This window comes from Mustela lutreola, chromosome 2 (genome assembly GCF_030435805.1).
Source record: "Mustela lutreola isolate mMusLut2 chromosome 2, mMusLut2.pri, whole genome shotgun sequence".
Classification (NCBI taxonomy): domain Eukaryota; kingdom Metazoa; phylum Chordata; class Mammalia; order Carnivora; family Mustelidae; genus Mustela; species Mustela lutreola.
Window position 1 is genome coordinate 187,121,632 of NC_081291.1, and position 18,124 is coordinate 187,139,755.

Below are 18,124 nucleotides of genomic sequence, written 5' to 3' on the forward strand. Positions count from 1 at the left end.
ATTTTTTTTTTAAACTCAGAATATCACTGGAATTGCTCTTATCACACTTGCTTATGGTCTTCACACTGCTAAATCCTATTTTCAGTTCTCACTGTTCATTTTATTTGACCTATTAATAGTATTTGACCTGGCTGATCTCTTGCTCTACCTTGAGATTCTTTCTCTACTTGCCTTCCATGACATCTCACTTCCCTGATGCTTTTTCTGCCTCACCAATGGCTCCTTCTCATTTTTTCTTTGATGACTCCTCCTCATCTTTCTCTCCATAAACTTCAGAATATCCCAGAGCACAGACTTTGTACATAACCTCTTCTGATGCACATTCCTCCCTTGGTGATATCATCTAATATCAAGGCTTTAATTACCATTTATATGATAATGACTCATAAATTTTATCTTCCATATGGTCTCTGCTCTGAGCTCACACATCCAAGGATTTATTCAACATTTCCACTAGCTATTTCAAACTTAGTATGTCTAAATCCTAAATTATGATCTCCTCCCCTAAATAATCCCACTCACAGTTTCCTGTATATTAACATATGCTCAGATCAATGAAATCATCATTAGCTTTCCTATTTTTTTCTCATATTCTTTATTCAATCAGCAAATCTCATCAACAACATTTTCAGAATATGCCCAGAATCCAACCACTTTTCACCACTTTCAATGCAACCGTGCTGAGGTAAGCCACTACCCTCATTCTGTGCGATGATTGCAGCAGCCTCTCAATTGTGATAACATTTCTCTCCAGTTTATTCTCCACACAGCTGTCAGGATTATTTTGTTAAAAATGTAAGTCAGACCATGCTCCTCTTCTACTCAAAATTCCTTAATGTTTCCCTATCTCATTCAAAATAACTGGGTAATGGCCTACAAGAGTTTATCACATTAAATCATCATTAACTTTTACATTATTCTATCTTGCTAACCTCTCTCTTGTTCATTCAGGTCTGACCACACTGGCCTACTTATTTCCTTAAGAATGTCACTGTCCACGGATTTGCCATGGGGTCTTTTCCATGTCTATTTCCTTTAACTGCATCCCTTCCGGCCAGGTATCTTCATGTGGATCTCTCCCTCCTTTCCTTCAATGATTTCATTCAACATCAATACCTCATTGAGGCCTTTTCTGAACTCCAACCTTCCCCATCTCCCCATCTCTTTGGCATTTCCTTTGACCCCTTTCCTAAATTTTGTCGATGCTCCTATACTTCATACCACTTACTATCCTCTATAAAATAGATTTCACTCGTTTATTGTGTTTAGTGTCTAAACACTTCATTAGGACAGGTATTTTCATTTGGATTGTTCATGGCTCTATCTCCAGTGCCTGGAAGACATGGGATTGATAGGTACTTCTCGACTTAATGGATATGTAAGCACATGAGAATTTTTGGCTTAAACATAATAAAACTCTTCACAACTATTAAAGTGACATCATTAAGTTATTGTAAACATAGACGTGGAAAGTAAACCATATGGCAATTGGTACTATCTTTCAGTTATTTCATCCTAGTGCTAAGACATTGAACAGATAAAACACCATTTGTGTAATTGCATAATTATGACTATTAAGTAATTTTAAGATTCTGTATTTAAACTCTTTTATTTTTTTCTCTCATTTGAAAAAAGAACCATTTTTATAGAAAGTTGTTAAAATATAACTATTTAAAAAACTGCCTTTTTCCTTAATAATCACTCGATTTAATTTTTTTCTTTTTCACCATGAAAGAAGTAAATGTGATTTAACATGATATATAATACCATACTTCATTTTTCACTAAGAAAGATGTAAAATGTAGCACAAGTTGTATGTGCTCTTTACTAGCAAGATTATTTTATGTATGCTTGCTTTTTCATGTTATATTTTTACTGTATTAAAATATATATATACTCTTCAAGTAAGTAAGCTATTTTTTTCTGAGGCTGCCTATAGTGTGAAAAGAATATTAGATTTTGGCTTGGAATCTGTCATTTCTATGCCTGGCTCTGCCATTTTCTAGTCCTGTGACTTTGGATCACTCACAAGAAACTTTTTCATTTCATCTGTAAAATGTGGACACCTGCCCGGCTTTCCTCAATGAGACCACATAGCTTAGAATAGCAGTCCTCAGTCAAGTGTTGGATTAGTGTTGGTCAGTGTTGGGATATACTTTGGTCAAGAGATATGAGAAAAATAAGGATGAATAAATAGGTGTGTGTTTTCTTAATAAAATTAATCATGTATAAAGGAATTTCCTTTAATTTACTATTAGCATTTCACATATATATTAGTAACAGAACATCTTCTATTATAAGATTATCAACAGCAGGCAGTTTTCTTTCTATTTTTTATAATTATTTTATTTTGTTTTGGTGAAATAGAAGCATGAGAACCCTATGTCAAAATTCATATTTTATTTATTGATTTTAAATTTAAAAGATATGAAGCTCCAAAGTCTAGGAATGACTAAGTTAATACAGTACTGTTCAAATTTTAACATAGGGCCCGATATTTTTGTGATAAAGTCAGGAAAGGTGGCTATTATTCTGTTTCTAACATTACCAAGCATTATGACCTGGGGCAACTCACTTACGCCTTCTGTGCCTCTTTTTTTTAGTTTCTGTGAAATTAAGAAAATACATTGGAGGATTTGGAAGATTACTTCTAATTCACACGTGCAACTAAATCATATTACTTAATGTTTAAATGTCTCCTAATTAAAAAAAAAAACACAAAAATTTGAGTCATACTTCTGTGTCTTAAAGATAGTAAGGCATTTTGATAATAAATCCTTTCATAAAATTTTACTATGGCATTTATTAGTACAGTGAAATTCATATTGATTTCTGGAAATAAAGGTTTTAAATAAATAAAAGCAAACACAAGCTTATAACAACAACAACAACAACAAAACTTATACATTGCTTTACCATAGAAGAATATTCAAATCAGAGAATGAAGTCACTCTGAATTATTTTCAATTCAGTAAGCTATTTTTCTCAAAACCAACTGCTGATCATTCATCTCCTCAGATGACATTGACTTTTAACCAGACACTGCAAGGTTCTAAAGCTTCATACAGTGTTCCAATCAGAGTGATTGTGTAACAGAAAACATGAAAGAGTAACAGCAATTAACCTTCTCCAGTTTAAAATGGAAAATTGAAAACTAGAAAGTTGGAATCCATAGGTCAGACGTGGCAATGATCATTTTCATTATTTTTTTCATATTTGCACTCATTGAAGAAACTTACACTTAATTTAAATGTTTTAATAAATTTATATAAGGGGCAGGAGCATTTAGAAAGAGTCTGTGCTTAGATGGAAGATTTTCTTGTTCTTTTGCTTTAGCCATGTTTACAAATATGTGTGGAATGAGTTGCAACAGAAGATTAATTTGTTTTGATTAACAGTGAGTTTTATGTCCCTAGACAAACAGTGGGGACCTGCCATATGAGTTCTGTTTTCTGGGTTTACATGAACCTACATGATGGAAGGCTTCATAGATTTGAAATGTTGATGCCAAAGGTTAAATGGCACATAGAGCAAGACAGCATGATCATATGCATGTTAGCCATGAAGCCTCAAAGGACACAAATGAAATAAAACTAGATTTATAAGCAGAACATTTTGGACAAGGTGGCTGTACTTTGTACAAAATGTTAATTATTTATTTTTATCCCAAATACAGAATATTTAGAATGTATCTCTCTCTCTCTCTCTCTCTCTCACACACACACACACACACACACACACACACAGAGTTTATTTTCCTTCTCAGATTAAAATGATGATGAAGCCAACCTTTGAAAATCTAGAAAATTTAAATAAAATCAAGATTTTTCTTAATTCTTAATATAATTTTAAATATTCAGGAAATTACCAAAAAATAGCCATGGTATATAAATGGTATATAAATTATGATGAATTATAAAGAAGTGATAAGTTTCATCACTGAATATGTCAGTACGACTGAATACCTTTAAAAAATTAATCTCAGGCCAATAAATCTAGTGAGTGATTTAGGAGTAAAATTTTTGAGATAATTATAAGAAACAAATAAAACTGCAATATATTAGACACAATAGATTAATTCAAGCCCTATGGTACTGGGAAAAAAGTTATTAAAAAATGAGGACTGTGCTCCTTCTTTTCCCAGAAATCTAAGTGTCTGCCATGAAAAACTTTTCCTTTGCCTGTAAATGATATTATTGGTCACAAGATGACAAGAAAAACAATTTGGTAGATAACACGTTTTCATGTGGCTGAAAAAGTAAAAACAAAGATAAAACTCAAAAGACAGAAATATAAGTAGAAGAAGTGTCAGAAAGAAGGAAATTAAAAATATTCATTCTCCATTAACAGAAGTTTTGCATTGATCTGGCCTCAAGAGAGAAAGTTAAAGTGAAAATGAGGGTTGTTAGAGCCTTATGTCTTTTCATTGTCTTTTTGTCACATGGAACATAGTGAAAGAAAGTCCCCAAGATGTCTGACTCAGTGCACAAGAGACAAGGAAACATTATATATACTATTCAGTATAGACTCTCTGTTCATAAAATTAACCAAGATGTCCTAATGGTGGGCAGTTAGAGTCAACATTATTTTTTAAAACACTTTTTCCTCAGATACCAGATTTATGTTAACAATTTTATTGTGCTATTAATTCTTCAACAGTTAAGACCAAGATGATTGACTTACCTTGTATTTTGGTATAATTTTTCCATATTTATTTCTGATAACTAAAATACTTAGTTTTAAATTTTATTTTAGGTGAAAACGTAAATAGCTATATCTCAAAACTGTTTATTTTACATAAAATTTATAGTGTAAATAACTAATTGTAAATAATTTTATAGTAGTATTGTCAGACTAGCATTAATAGGTTTTAGAGATAAGTATTCAAATTATTTATTATTATTACATTTCTAGTTTCAATGTCATTTAGAGTATTTTAAAAAATTTTCCTGAGCATTTTCATTTGTTTTATTCAATAGCATATGATATCTCTAAATATTCTATAATTGTTGTTGTTTACTCAAAGTAACTATTTTATTATTTTATTTATTAAGCCTGGCTCCCTCTGTTAGGTTTTCATTGATGTTTTTGTTTGATTTTTAAATGTCAAATGAGATGGCATAAAATAAAATTTTATTTATTTAATGGTATGGAAAATTATGTCTTACAAACTAATTATTAATGGTATCCTTACAGAGTAATGTAAAAAAATTAATATAATAAAAATTCAGAGCATTATACAATAATAAAAATAGTTTACTTCATCTCTATATTGCTTTTTATTACTTGAAAGAAGTTTCCCCCACATAAAGCATAACTTTATTGATTTTCCTTAATTTTAATTTTCTTTTTAATGGCAAGAAATTCTGGCAGCATGTCAGAGATGTCACTAGGCTTGGAGTCATAAAATCTGAATGTATGACTCTAGGAGGCTTCTGGGTTCTAATTAGTAATATGAGATTCAGTCAGTTCTTATATGTTAGAGAATAACAAATGAGCATATATTATGTACATGTGCATTATAATTTTTAAATGCTTTACAAGTTTGTAATGTTTGCTTACATGGATGATTACTTCGTATATATTCAAGGAAATGTCTATTAAAGTAGGCATGGATCTACAAAATTGAAAGAAGCTATCAAAAATATCAATTTGTGGAGCAACTATTTCTCTCTTGATTAATAGAAATTATTAGCTTACTAACACTTTCAGCATTTTAATGTTTCATTTTTAAAGGAAGGTTTCACACTGTGCTCAATTTGCTTTAATAAATATTAATAAATATTATAAATGTGCCACCCAAGGTAAATCCCATTGAAAATCATTTGAATCCAAAAGGAGCTTCAAGTTAAATAAAATGATTTGTATTCATGGGGTGAATGCTGTGTATTAAGTCGCTCCAATCTGCCACAGGTTTTTGGACTTTTTCCCCCTTTGACATACCTTTCCCAATCCTCTCTCCCTTACTGAGGAACCAATAGTAACCAGTTCATTCTTAGATGTCAGTTTAAGCTTCAAGGGAACCCTTGGCTGATATTCGAGAGTGAGTCAGAAAGTCATATCATCCTATTACAGATTTAATAAAATTTACTGATAACATCTGTAAGTCCTTTTTGGGGAGCAGAAGGCAGTAAGATTATCTGATTCCTATGGCCCTTACTGGTTATACGCTTCAATGTATCTATGGCATTTACACTGTGCCTAAATAAAGATTTATTTATTTATTAGAGAGAGAGCATAAACTCTCTCTGGAGAGTGAGGGGAGAGGGAGGTGAGGGAGAGAGTAGACTTGCTGTTGAGCAGGGAGCCCTACTTGCGGCAGGATCCCAGGACCCTGAGACCATGACCTGAGTCTAAGGCAGATGCTTAACCTACTGAGCCACCCAGGCACCCCATCAATTAACTTTTTTGAAGGTATTATTATATGGCAGACACTGCTCTAGTGTCTAGGGAGACAGTAAAAATCCCTACCATTATGGGAATTATGGGCGGGGGCATTTAATAAAAGAGATAAAGTAAAATACGTTGCATAATGGACGATAAGTGAGCAAAACCAAATACAGCTGACAATTTTAAATATGGAGGACAAAGAAACCTTCTGGGTTGGGGGTTATATGAGTAATGATCTGAAGGATATGAGGAAATGAAACACGAAGAGCTGAGAGGGAGTTTTAAGGCACCAAGAAGAGCAAGTATCAAAAAATAAGCAAGACCGTGTCTCACATATTTACAAAATAGCAAAGAGAATCACAGTGCAGAGAGATCCTTAATTCCAGCTATAACCAAACATGGCCATATTTCATATGCTACCTAAAAAATGCTCCCACATTTACCCAACATTTCTTCTATGAGTTGTACTGAGAGATAAAAAGACAATTAAGAATCCTACTATATAGAAAAATTTGATTTTGTCTAAAATTACTTTATTAATTGTTAATTTTTCAAATTTACCCTAGATTGAGACTAGCATGAAGAGGTACATTTGTAATTTATTCAGAACAGTTTGAAAGGATAACTGCTTACACATTTCTTTAAATTTATTATCCTTATTTGGTCTTTGTCTCAGTTATAATATAAAATCTCCATGCACATTACTTGAAGAGAAATTCTCTAATTCATTGGAAGATTTCTCTACATAATTAGAGTACTGCCGTTGATTATAGGTGAATGGCTGCTAGTTAGATTTTTAAATGGATGTTTTCATGCTTTAAGTTGACTAGCAATGTCAAGTCATTGATCCAATGTTGGTTTCCCCTCTATTTCCCCTTCAAAAATAATCTAGCACTTCTATAATATTAAAGCAATAAAATTGCTGATTACCCAAAGGAATGTCATGAAAATAGATCATTAAACACAGTTCAATATGAAATACCCAGTATCTGTTCCTATACTTCTACCTTAATGAAATCATATCTGATATTTTTAAGACATATGCAGAGGCAATTAAAACTTTAGAGCATTGACTTTGTAGCTAGATTCTTTATAGAAAAGATTCTTAATTTCTCCTCAACTTTAGTTTACATGGATGAATCAATGAGAAACTACATCACTTTTATCTACTATTGTCCTGGTATTGTTCTCAATTAATAGTATCTATGATTGGGGCACCTGGGTGGCTCAGTGGGTTAAAGCCTCTGCCTTCGGCTCAGGTCATGATCCCAGGGTCCTGGGATCGAGCCCTACATCGGGCTCTCTGCTCTGCAGGAGCCTGCTTTCTCCTCTCTCTCTCTCTCTGCCTGCCTTTCTGCCTATTTGTGATCTCTGTCTGTCAAATAAATAAATACAATCTTTAGAAAAAATAGTATCTATGATTAATAATATAAGATCTACTTATTAAAAACAAACCTCTTTTCCTGTCAGACTTCTGTCACAGTTTCACTCTATTTATTACCTTCTATAAATCATACATTTAGTTAAAATGGCTCAAAATATTTTAAATTGAATAGTCATAACATCATTTTCTCTTCCTTGGATCATATCTAAATCCATTTCCTTTTTATTTACAATTTAAAACAATCCCAGTTTTGGATAGTGTCTTCAGGTTGATAGAGTTCAAGTTTGAGACTGCAAAAACCCAATGGGAAGGAGCAAGTATTGTTATTTATGGCGTATTTATCCACAAACACCATTCCCTATTGTTAGAGCCCATTGCACCACCTCCAGACAGGTGGCACGGCATAGTATGATAAAAAATCGAGCCATTTATGCATTCAGAAAGTCAGCTTACTATTTTCCATTATGAGACTATTTTCTTTCAAACCTTAGGGCATAGAAAACAAGTTACTGTTTGAAAAGTTGACAATTTTGGCTCTATTAAGGTAGAAACAGCTACCTTCGAACATGTGAATGAATAATAAAGTCTCTTCAGACTTAATACTGGAGGGTAGAGAAAGGAGGTTTGCAAAACATATATTTATTATATGATACAAAGAAAGTAGTTTGGTGAAACTGAAAGCTATGAATAGGAATTATTCTTCCCACTTAAAGTTTCAAAGTGCTCTATATAATATGCTGTAATTTTGAATCTTCTTCTCAGGCATTATAATTTGAAATGTGTCTTTAGGGAAAAAAAAGTCCATAAATGTTATTCATAAGGAAAATTATTCCTTGATAGTACATTTATAACTAAAGAGGTGTAAATAACTCAGATTAGTTAAAATGTATTAAAATACTTTTATGTAATATCTTGAAATAATGCAACACATTTTAAATTTTGTCATCATAATCATAATAATGTCATATTTAAGTTAATAGGGATTGTGCACTTCCTTACTATAACCTAGGTAGATATGATTCTCAAAATAGGAACCAAACAATATCTACTAGTGAGTACTAACCATGTTCTGAATGATGTTGTAAGGTTTCTGTATGTATTTTTAATCTAATTCTTACTGATAAAGAAACTTTGGGCTCAAAAATACTAAATAACATGCCAAGAAAATATATAGTAAGATCAGGCTTCCTCCCACTCCAGTGGGATGTTGGAAACAGCATTTATTGCCTGGTGAGAGATAATTATTAAAATTTCCTGAATTTGGCTAACTTGTTGTCAAACACAAGTATTATTAAAAATTAAATTACATTAAAGGTAACATTTTAATTGTATATTTAAAGGCAATATATACTTAAAGCTTATCACTTTTTACTACACTATATTTTATTTACATCCTGAGGTTTTTTTTTTATGACTATTATATGTGTAAGGAAGAAATTCTATACGTTTGTGTGTTATTATATATCTTTTTCTTTCCTTTTTAGATTTGATTTATTTATTTGACACAGAGAGAGAAGTGAGAGAAGGAACATAAGCAGCAGAGTGGAAGCGGGGAACCAGGCTTCCCGCTGAGCAGGGACCCTGATGTGGGGCTTGATCCCAGGACCCTGGGATCATGACCTGAGAAGGCAGACACTTAATGAGCCACCCAGGTGACCCTACATATCATTTTTGCAAGTCAGGATTCAGCGGCAGCACCATAGGGGTTTGAAATGTGCCATCTTGGTAGTATTTGCCACCACAGAAACTGGCAAACACTACAGATCAGGGCTGTATTTATATTTTGTTGATTGTCTGTAGACTTAAGAAAGTAATGGAGAAGACTTAGTCATGCAGATCGAATATCAAGTCTTTGTAGCTGTTTCATAGTGAATAGCACAAAAATACTGAGAATTTGTTCTTATAATATTCAAAAACCATTTTCCAATTCAGTAAAAAGTCACTCATGTCATTGACCAACAACTGTAGGTCCAACATAAATCATTGTTTCAGAAATGTCTTATCTATTAATGTAAGTGATAAAATCTGCCAATACTTTTACCAGACATTTGTTTGTTTGTTTGTGAAGTGCCGCAGTGTGTTTATGGGCACAAGCATTAGGCAACAAGTAACAAAATCATGCTGTGAGAACAAATCAGCTATGTGTATTTTGCAATGAATAATATATATTTTATTATTATTTGAAAATAGTGTTCTATACATCCTTCTTCTCAATAAAATGTATGAGAATCTTATGTATATATATAGATATATTTTTTCCAGAGTGTCAGTTGTTAAAAAAAATCACTTGTTTTTCCTCAAGTATGGTGTTTCACAGAGAGCTACAGTATCCTGCTTTAAAGTAAATATAATACTGTTAAGGTCACCCAAAATGAATAGTATTGAGGAACACAGATAAGAATTTGAAGTTGGCCTGGTAAACAAAAACCAAACTTTCATTAATTCATACCTGGCACCAGCATATCAAAAATTGGTTGGTTGTGAAACTATGAGATCAGATACAGAGAAATTTAATGATTATCATATTCTGGACCAGCTACAGTCTTATTTAACCCTCACATTAATGAAGGGGGAGAATATTGCCTAATTCATAGGGCTTACGTGAAGATAAATTTAGAGCCTTTATGCAAACACACTTTGAATACTGTGGAACTATTTAAATAAAATATAGAATTAATCTTGGTTTTATTATAGACTGTTTTCTAAAAGAATGTCAGAAATTCAGCTTCACTGAATAAGCAAACTTCAATATCATTAAATAAACAATCCATATCAATATGGTTTTGTCAGTCTTTGGTTCTGTTCTCTTTAGCAAATTTAATCAAAGATTTGACTAAGTCAGAAAAGACACAATCATTAGGAGTCTAGACTGCTGGATGCCAGAATTAAGAATTGAAACCATCTGAAGTATTGATAGGATATTATAATATATATTGTGAATAAATTTAGAATTGTGAAATTGGGTTAAAATGTCTAAAGCATCATTTCAGTCAGGAAAAATTTGGTCTAGTTTGAATTCATGCAGTTTGATTTCACCCAAACCCAATATAGTCTAATATGATAGTCCTAAAAGCAAATACATGTTTATGAATATAATTATGGACATTTTATACATAACACTTTCAGGACATCATTGAGTTACATATGAAGATGAAAATACAGACAAGGTGAAGTAAATGAAATCTATACCATATTGCTTGTGAAGGATTTTGAGTGTTTCACCAAAAGAAAAGAATTCCTGGGAGTAACTGGCTACTGTTGTTAAAATCTCAAATAAAGTCTTGAAGATTGAAAGACCAGGGTTAGGACTAAATACAGATTTACACTTTTTTTTTTTTTTTTTTTTTTTACAGAGAGAGCAGGGCGTAGGTAGGAGCAGAGAGAGAAGGAGAGAAAGAATCTTAAACAGGCTCCATGCTGAGCATGGAGCCCAACCTAGAGTTCAATCTCTCAGCCCTGAGATCATGTTCTAAGTTGAAATCAAGAGTCAGACCCTTAACTAGCTATGCCACCCAGGCACACCCGGATTTAACAAGTTTTTAATAAAAGTGTTATGGTATTAGTGAAAGCTTTGTTGTTCTGTTTGTTTGTTTGTTTTTGTTTTTAATTTAGAAATATTTAAATTGCTGAGGTGGCTCAGTCGGTTAAACAGCTGCCTTCCACTTAGGTCATGATCCCAGGGTCCTGGGATGGAGCCCCTCATCGGGCTCCTGATTCTCCCTCCCTGCCCTGCTCATGCTCTATCTTTCACTCTCTCTCTCAACAAATAAAATATTTTAAAAAATAGAAATATTTGAGGGGCACCTGGGTAGCTCAGATGGTTAAGCATCTGCCTTCTGCTCAGATCATGATCTCAGGGTTCTGGGATCAAGCCCTGCATGGGGCTCCTTGGTGGAGAGCCTGCTTCTCCCTTTCCCCCTATTGCTCCCCATACTTGTGCCCTCTTGCTCTCTCTGTCAAATAAATAAAATCTTAAAAAAAAAAAAGAAATACATGAATTGCCAAAATACCTATATGCTCCTGGTATATTAAATAATTTAATGTGAACCTTTAAAAATCCCATGTTTAAAGTGGGGATATAAATACTATCTCAGGATTATTGAAAGGATTGGTGGATACAAAGCCAGTGAAACACTACAATTAATAGGTAAATATTCAAACAACATTAAGTTATTATCTTACAGAAATAAAATTAAGATATCCACTTCAGGCTATATAGAAAAGTATTTGTGAGTTATTAATGTGAAATGGAAAAAGGATAGAAAACTATTAGAGTAGTAATTCACAAAAGAGATGTTATATTTCAGTTAAGTAGGAAATGGGTGCAATTATGATTAACACTGATCAAAAATGTCTATTGAGAGAGAAAAGCAGGGAACTTCAGGGATAATAGAAAAGAACAATAGAAAAAGAAGACAAGGAAGTAAGACATTTTTCTTTATCAAAGATTTTTTTTTAAAAAGTCAAAACTATTGTTTCCAGTGTCATTCACACCGGAGCCCATGGGTTATCCATTGATAAATTATCAGATTTCTGTGAGCCTTCTGCAAACTCAATCAGATAGAGATATCCTTTTGGATTCATCTTAAAACCAGTGATCCACAGTCACGGTTTCACCAAGTTTAGCAAGAATTTGTTATTAACGATAGCTGAAAAACTGTAATTTATAAATGGTTATATTCTGAATTGTTAGAATAGATTTAAGATTATGCTTATCACTGAATTCACTGGGTTGTTTTACTGGGAGAAGAGAAGTTACCATGAAAATAGTACACAGGAAGTTGCACATAACCTGTGATCTTTATTACTTTCGCAGTGCACGGTAGTATTGGGAACATATGAATGGTGTCCATCCAGGGTGGGAAACAGAGGGAGAAATTCTACAAACAGTACCTATTACTTTGTGAGCTCTCATGTGATCAATGCATTTCAGAAATGACATTACAACTATTTATAAATGTAAAGACAGCCATTAGCATTTCAAAACTTGGCTTAACTACATTGAAGATTTGTCCATTTTATTTTCCTAAAAAAAAAGTCCTAAACACAGGAAAACCAACAGCACTTCCAATTTTTTTTCCAACTAAATCCAGACCTTTTCTGAAAACTTCCAAAAGACTGAGATGGTGTTAAAAAAAAAAAAAAAAAAAAAAGCAATTAAATAGGATTTGTTTTAGAAAGTGTTTCTTCCATTTGTGTCAGTAATCAATATAATAGGGGCACCTGGGCCCAGTTGGTTAAGTGTCTGACTTCGGCTCAGGTCCTGATCTCAAGGTCCTGGGATTGGGCCCCAGGTTGGGCTCCACATCCAGATGGGAGTCTAATTGAGTCTAATTGTCCCTGTGCCCCTCCCCCTGCTCATGCTCCCTCTCTCAAATGAATAAATAAAATCTTTTAAAAAAATAATCAATATAATAATAATCATTGCCTGAATACTTTGGCTTTGTTTATTATTATTTACAAATTAAATAATCAAATTAAAATGACTGACTTAGTATAATCACATACATTTATGCCAAACTCATTTAAATCATTTTTTCCCACATTCATTACTGTTCATATGTTTCACAATCATATGTTGTTGTGATTACAGGGATTGTTGTGTTCCATCGGATTAAGGAACATTATTCATTTCAGAAAGAAAATATTTAAAATTTGTTGAAGCAAAACAAGTTTTTGAAGAGGCAACTAACTGAGGAAGGAGTTTCTACTTCTCTGCTCTAAATCGTATTCAAGTGGTTTTAAGAGTTCACTCATCTTCAGAAGATGACTAACCTTTTAGATTGTGTCTGCACTAGGAAACCCTCACACAATGATTTTGGAATGAGCCAGGTTCTCAAAACACAATTATACGTTATTATTTTTTCCATCTTGTGTTAGACCCATAATCAGATTGGAAATCTATAGTCAGCAATAATGGAGCATTGAGACAATTGTCTATATCATTCAAGCTAAAGAAACACTTTGATTTGAAATTCTGTATCTAAATGATGGAGGCCAGAGTGCTCCTTTGGTTTGAATGATTTGGATAATTGTTTCAGTTCTCCACTTCATCTCCCTGGTATAAATTGCCCAAAAGCAAATGTATGAGCTACCGTATTCATTCAGTTCAGTGAAAATACATACACATTTTGTGGCATATAAAGTTTGCGAATGTATACAGGAAAATAAAACAGAAAACTATGAAGGTATCATTTACATATTTTCAATGCCTCCTTTACAGAAAATAAATTATAGTTTGCAGGCTCACACGTGTTCGCTAAATTGCATTTTAGTATAGCTATTTATCACTAAACTACTTCTGAAAATTAAACAATTCTTAAAATTTGATTATCACAAACGATGAAGAAAGAAACCAATAAAAATCTTCTCAGCTAAACATGATTTTCAAAACAGATATAAATTCACTTAGTGTCCCCACTTGCTAGAGTAAAGTATTCATAAGTTGCAGGACCAGAATACATGAAGAATTATGTACCTACATCATTGCCAATGCCCCATGTTCATGGCTTAACTGTGTTTTTGTTGACATGTATTATGATTGCTGTGTACTAAATGATAAGCGGAAGCCAACTAACATTTCCCAAAGTGGATCATTGTACTTGTTTCAGTTTCCCTTTGTAAAGCCGAAGTTCTGATCTGTGCCGGGAGCAGTAAAGCAATCAATGCTGATGAATGACTAGAAATGGTTTCTTTATCCCAGTCCTCACTGAATAGAAAGTTTCCATTATCTCATTCAACATCTTCACTCTATCAACTTGACAGGGGCAAGCAGTGCCACACTTCACTGCTTTCACTTTGGAACAGTATTCTACTTATCCGTTTCTAATATGAAAGAAAAATGAAAAATAATAAAGTCTGGAGAAAACTTTTTGTTTGCACCATATAAATGCCATCATCCGTCTTTCTTTTAATTGTTGTTCAGTTTTACCTGAGACATAATCATTTAAAATAAAGTGACAGAATAAAAATTCATAGAGCCTAATTTCTAACGTGTTAGGTCAAATAAATCAAGTTTTCCTTGTTGGAAAGGAAAAAAAAAAAGCATCTTCCAGACCTTTTTTGATTCTAATGGATATGGTACTTTTGTTCACTTTTCAAGGATTGGATAGCATCTTGGCTTCCTCCTGCGACTTTGTTCTGGCAACCTGGCAGCTTAGAAATTTACCCAATATTCACATATTGGGACTGTGCGAGTTCTTTTTTTCCCCTCCTTTTGTGAGCATTGTCTATCTCTATGGAGCAGAAGAGCATGTTGTAAAAATGGCAAGGTGTGAACTGGCCTGTCTTTGGCAGCGAGTCAGTAGGCTTTTGAGAAGAAAAGCATCCAAGGTAACAGCACAAGATGTCAGTAAGAAAGTTTTTAGAACAAAAAATGGGGAAAACCATGGAAATTGCTTGGGCATTAATTACCAGAAACATCCATTTGCATTTTATTCTCTGCCAATTTTTTTTTCTAAAATGCAGAAAGTCTTCTTTTCTAAATGCAGACAGTCTTCTCTGTGTTTAGAGCACATTCTTTGCAAAAGCAAGGTTCAGCCTCTAAATATCCTAGATAATCGACCCTGAACGTGAACAGGGCCCCACAGCTTGGCCATGTTGCCTCAGACATGAGCAGTGACCTTTGGGGAACCGGAGCTCATGCCTCGAGAAAAGACACTCTTTCTTTCTTACACTTTCTTGTACCTTGAAAGTTTCCATGTATATTTCTGATGATTGCATCTGTGAAATAAATGTCTTTTTGAAATGAGAGGATGTATCAAACAAAATGAAAGGATGTATCAATCAAACAAAAACACAGTTAACCCATGAACCTGGAACATGGCAATAATGTAGGTACATTTCCTCATGGCCTAGGGAAAAGAACATTATTTTTATAGGACTGCAAACTCGGAATTATAATCTGAAATATTTCATTGATCTCATGTTTATATAGTATCAGTTGTCCATCATTTCATTTCATTTTGGTTTGTGTCACTACAAAGATAGACATACCTATAAAAATTTTTAAGCATCTCTTAAAATGAGTTATGAAAATGAGCAAATTTAACAGAAATCAATTAAACCTTCATCCTCTATATAACACTGGTAGAAGGAGAGACAGCTAAGGGTATCTTATCACCAGGCAGTGATCAGGATCTTCTGCACCCTGATCCTGGGATGGGACAGTACTCAGTCAATGGAACATTCTAAGTGCAGTTTTCTACTCTGGCAATGAAGAAAAACAGTGCAAAACGGTATTTTTAGACACCGAGGACAAAACTCTTAGCTAGCTTCAAAACTTACTAAATAGGCCAAAGAAAGATGGCTAGATCCTACCAGAGGGAGTAAATTAATGTTGATTTTTGCCATTTTTCTCTCTCTTTAGATAAATTATGGAAACTTTTGTTGTTTAAAGCAACAACATTAATGCATGTGATTTTTCAGAAAGAATGGAATACACTGTAATAGGTGCAGTTACTAATGTAAAATGCTAAGTTTGTCTTATGGATAAGAACTTCAGACAGTGGTATTTTGAGGGGTTTTTCACCTCCTAGCAGTAAAAGTGTTTTGTACACAGAGGTTCAAAATCTTCCTTCATCACCTACTGGCTATTACTTGACATCTCTTTTCCTCAATTTCCTTATGTGTAAGTTGAGACTAAGTAATTGTGCCCACCACTTAGAGATGTTAGGATAATAGAAAGCATTAATTAGCAACTGTAAAATGGTCAGAGCAGTGTCTGGCATATGGTGAACCCTCCACAAATGTTGGTAAAATAAATTTTCAGTAGACATTTTTTTTTTAAATAAATCCTGACACAAATGTATCTATTTATTTCCTAAGAACTGGCAGGAGAAACTTAAAGTCAAACCACAGAAAGTAAACATAACTCTTTTTACAATGTAGTAAAAGCTGTTTGTATCAGTAAAGTATGAGAAAAGCAGTAGAGTAACCAGCTACAAAACTGTGGGCACGTGCTAAATTTGCAGTTAAGCTTTTAATATATTTGTAATGAGCCTTTATAATCTTCAAACCTTGGTGTTAATCAAAATTAGACTTTGTGAGCATTAAAAGGACTTGTAAATAATGATATTTCTGAAAGAGTGGTGATAACAATAATTGAGTAATCTCTCGAGTCCAACAATTTACTTTTGGGGGTAGAAATATTTTATAGCATTTGTAGAAAGTCAATATCCAAAAATTCATTTTCTATTGGTTTAGCTTAGGCCTTTGGCCACAGAGTTACAGCTTTTTGAATAGGAGCACTTGCTTAGTTTCCACAGGTGCATTTCCTCTGGCAGATTTATATGCCTCATAAAAGCTTTATATAGCTCATAAATGCAGACTTTCAATCCTACAGGTACTGCTGGCCTGGAAGTTTTATTTTATCTTTCAGGCTGATGAAAATGACACCTCCTTGTTGGGAGATGCTACTATGAATGGCAGAGCAATGGTATAAAAAACGGAAGAGAGTGATCCTGGTGAAAAAAGGTCTGGAAGAGGAGCTGTGAAGTGAAGTCCACAGGGAGAGCGAGAACTGCTAACTGGGAGCTGCAGGGGAGGAGAGCTTCACGGTGAGAGCCCAGAGACAGAGCTGCTGCATGAGGAAGCAGGAATGAGTAAATGGAATAGTCTGGACTGCAAGGGGAATGAGCTGGAGACACGTACTGTATATTTACATTTCCTTACAATATGCATTTTATTTTCAGGTCACTCTAGGTGCTTTGACGTTTCAGGTGAGTGCAATTCAGAACTGTTTTTTAAAAAGCTGGGGAGCAAAAAATAAAATAAAATGCTAGTGAGCCTTAAAAAAAAAAAAAATCTATTGCATTAAGAGTAGAAATCTATTGCATTAAGAGTAGAAATCTATTGCATTAAGAGTAGAATTTCCCAGAAATACAGTTATAGTAAACTTTAGCAAACGTCTATTACAAAGAGAGTCAAATAGAAACGGGATGTATAATATTACGATTAGGAGGAGGAAAGGAGTCAAATAAGGCATTAGTTAAGGATTTGCTTTTTACAGTTCAGCAAGAAATAAAGCCTGTATGGGTGCCAGCAGTGGAGATGCAGCAAAAGACCGAGATATATTTTATTTTATTTTATTATTTTTTAAAAGACTTATTTTACAGAGTACGCATGTGCCTGAACCTGGGAGGGGCAGAGGGAGAAGGAGGGAAGCGAACTCCTTGCTGAGCACCGAGGCGGGCCCAGGAGCGGTCAATCCTACAGCTCTGAGACAACAACCCCAGAGGAAACCAAGAGTCGAAGGCTCAACCCACTAAGGCACCCAGGAGTCCCGAGATATATTTTTTTTAAATATGAAATGAAATACATAGCGCTTAATGCATGCCGGAGCTTTATTCC